Source organism: Hipposideros armiger, unplaced genomic scaffold, assembly GCF_001890085.2.
Source record: "Hipposideros armiger isolate ML-2016 unplaced genomic scaffold, ASM189008v1 scaffold_1003, whole genome shotgun sequence".
Taxonomy (NCBI): Eukaryota; Metazoa; Chordata; class Mammalia; order Chiroptera; family Hipposideridae; genus Hipposideros; species Hipposideros armiger.
Window position 1 is genome coordinate 587294 of NW_017732353.1, and position 3503 is coordinate 590796.

The following is a 3503-nucleotide window of genomic DNA, read 5'->3' on the forward strand; positions in this document are numbered from 1 at the left end:
CTTCCCTGATTCCCCAACGCTGTTCCCCTCCCCCAATTCCCCAATAAAATCTTTAAAAAAAAAAAAAAAAAAGAGTTGGCTTGGGAGCATGAGCTCTGAGCAGCAGGGTCACTGGTTCTGATCCCACATGGGCCAGTGACACTGCGCCCTCTACAGCTAAAATGGTGAACAACAGCTCGACCTGGAGCTGAGCTGCCGTGATTCACTGGCAATGGTGTAGGCTGCAGTGGGGCTGCAGTGGGCTGCCGTGAGCTACCGTGAGAATAGAGTGTAAATTGCAACTATAATTCTAGAGTGATCTCATGTGCCCTCTGATCATATGATATATTTTCTTAAGATACTTTTAAAAGGAAGTTTGTGGTTTTCTGATAGTCCTTGGATGCAATTTCATCAAGGAACCTAGAGAAAGCATTTTTCCCCCATGACTTGTTGCAGTTCAGTTTTCTTATTGATATAAAGATTTTATTTATGTAGGTAATAAATTTGAAATTTCAGAGTGATAGCTATGAATGTCTTTTCAAAACCTTCCCCAAATAATACTTCTTAGATGTGCATTTATTTGTTTTTTTTAAGAGATTCACATATTGTTAAGAAACATTAGAGTTTATGTGTTTTACTTTGATTTAAACAAATCACAAAGCATTGCCCTAATCATTTGCTTTTTGGGTAAAGATAGACTAGTTATATGGAGATAAATATTTACTTGTGCATTTATAACATTAGTTAAAATTATTTTATACAATATGGAATAAATTAAGTTTACAAAGTGAAAGTAGATATTTTATACTATTTTGTTTTTTCTTGCTAATTAAGAAAACATGGAAAATCACAATTGTATCCAAGAAATAATTAGCATACCTAACACTTAGAAATGCTAATTGATCATAGTCTGATAATTTTTTTTCTAATCTTAAAAATAATTTTATTCAACTTGGGTGCAGGAAGCACCACTGTTTTTAAGGGTCTATGAACATGTTTCATGGTAAATTGATTTCTGAAAGTAAAATAATTTTTTGTTTAATGAAGACATTTGGACTAAAAATATTACTTCTGAGTCACTAACCTGATTTCTTTAACTGAATTGCTTGTGATGTTTTCTCCTTCCTCTCTAGAGTTGTTTCTGTGGGAAATTTGTCCTCCGTCCATTACGACCATGCCGTAGATACTCTACTTCAGGCAGTTCTGGGTATGTAGAATGTCTCCCTATAAACAGGCTTTTAACTGTGTGCTAAGGAGTGTGTGTGTGTGTGTNGAGGGCAGTGTCACTGGCCCTCATATGTGGGATCCGAACCAGGGCCCTCTGGCATCCCAAGCCAGTTCTTAACCAACGCGCCACTCAGCTGGCCCTAAAATAGTATTTATTTATTGTCTCAGTAGGGGTTGCCTGGGCTCCCCTGGGTGCAGTGTCCCTCATGAGGTTTTAGTCAGGCAGTGGCTGGGGATGGAGTCTTCTCAGAGGCTTCCCACTCTCATGTCTGGCAGTTGATACTGGCTGCAGCTGATACCTCAGCTGGAAGTGTTGGCTGGAACACCTACATGTGGCATTATTATGTGTTTGGGCTTCCTCACAGTTTGGCAGCTGGGTTCCAAGAGTGATGAGGGATAGAGTGGGTCAAAAGCTGTGTCCCCCTTTATGGTCTAGTCTCAGAAGTCACAGAGCATCTCTTTCATTGCCCTCTATTAGAAAATTAGCAACAAAGTCCTGCCATGTTCAAGGGAAGGATACACTGAACTCATTTTGGAGGAACTCTTTTTGGAAGAGCATGTGGTACAGGAAGTATTGTTGCAGTCAATTTTGGAAGATACAGTCCGCCCTCTATTCACAACTCACATTCCTTTCATGTGCAAATACATTCACAGCCTTCCTTAAAATTCTCCAAAATCTCATTCCATCACAGTGTCAGGCTTTTAGACTAAAGGACCAGGATCTTGTCATCTACCTGGTAAGTCAGATTCCTCTGCAAACAAGACATTTTGGATGTGATCCTTAGGATACAGCTCCCTAAGTACTTTTCCTTTCAGTCTAAAGAACTGTCAACTAATGAGATAAGTTATCTGCTCCCCGTACCATAGAGTGTGACAGGCGCTCCAGAAATTCCCATTCAAAAAGGCGGAAAACAAGAGGCATGCAGCAGTCACTGTTCCGTAACAAATGTGAAACCTAGCTGGGCACATGTTGCTAATTCCTTAATTAGGACTTAGTCTTACTGCTTGAATGATTACTTAAAGCTCTTGGCTCTATTTTCTGGGCTCCTAGTTTCACCCCATCGAATTATCCTTTTCCAGATAATGTAGCCTGTTTGCAGCTGAGTCATTTTCTCAGACTGCTTCTGTCTAGAGAAGTTCGAGAGTCCAAAAAACCTCTTTTTGTTTGTATTTTGCCTCTTTAAATTCAAACTGCCTATTTTTCATCAATGTAGTTCTCTTAACAACTTTGTGTTTTTCCTGTATGTCTTATTGGGCTTTTTTTCTCCATTAGACAAAAGCCACACCGACAGATCTTATCAAGATCAGCCCTTCTCCATTTTGGGTTCCTGTGGGGCCACTTTGGCATAAAACCCTTAAAATTTCTCAGTAGTCCTGTTTAACAAAAAGATATGGGAATCATACCCTTAAGATCCTTAGTGGCCCATTTCTAACAAAAAGATATGGGAATCATACCCTTAAGATCCTTAGTGGCCCATTTCTCTACGTAAAAGCTTCCGTGAGGAGTGCCTCCTAAGGTTTTTTTGTGGTCTTAAAGGATTTTTGCCAACTGGAGAGGTTGAGATTGACACTTTTATTTTTGAACCCACCAAGTCCTGACTCCTTTATATTTCGTTTAAATTTTGCTTGAAAGCTAAACAGTGTTTTGGTTTGTTTTGAAGCTCATTTCTATCCTTATCATATTGTGTTAAAAGAAACCAGTTGGCACTTTTGAACGTTCTGCTTGGAAGTTCTTTAGCTAAATCCATCAGTTCACTAAGTATAGATATAGCTGTATCTAATTTTCTGTTTTCTATGTCTTACTGTGGGTGACAATTTTGATAAAACTCTTGCCACCACATAGCAAGGATCCCTTTTTCCCCAGGTTCCAAAAACATTTTTTTCTCACTTAAGCCCTCACCAACAGCCTCTACAAAGGCCATCAGACTTCTGCTAAACGTCTCTTCAAGGCCCTTCCAACTTTCATCCCCCACCCCCTGGTCCCAAAGTCATTACCACATGGTTTATGTTTTGTTGCAGTAGCACTCCACTTTAGGTATAAGCAACTGGTTATAGCTGTATAACAGATCACCCCAAACTTAGTGGTATTAAATAACAACATCATTATTTATTACTTTATAATAACAAGTAACATATAGATAAAAATTATATATAAGTAATATAAATAAAGCATTTATTACATAAATAACAAATATTATATTTTAGTTCTAAAGGTTTCTGGGCTCTGTTAGGAGGTTCTTGAAGTCTCATGAGATTGCAGAGTTCTAGAAAAGCATGTGGGATGGGAAATTAAACAA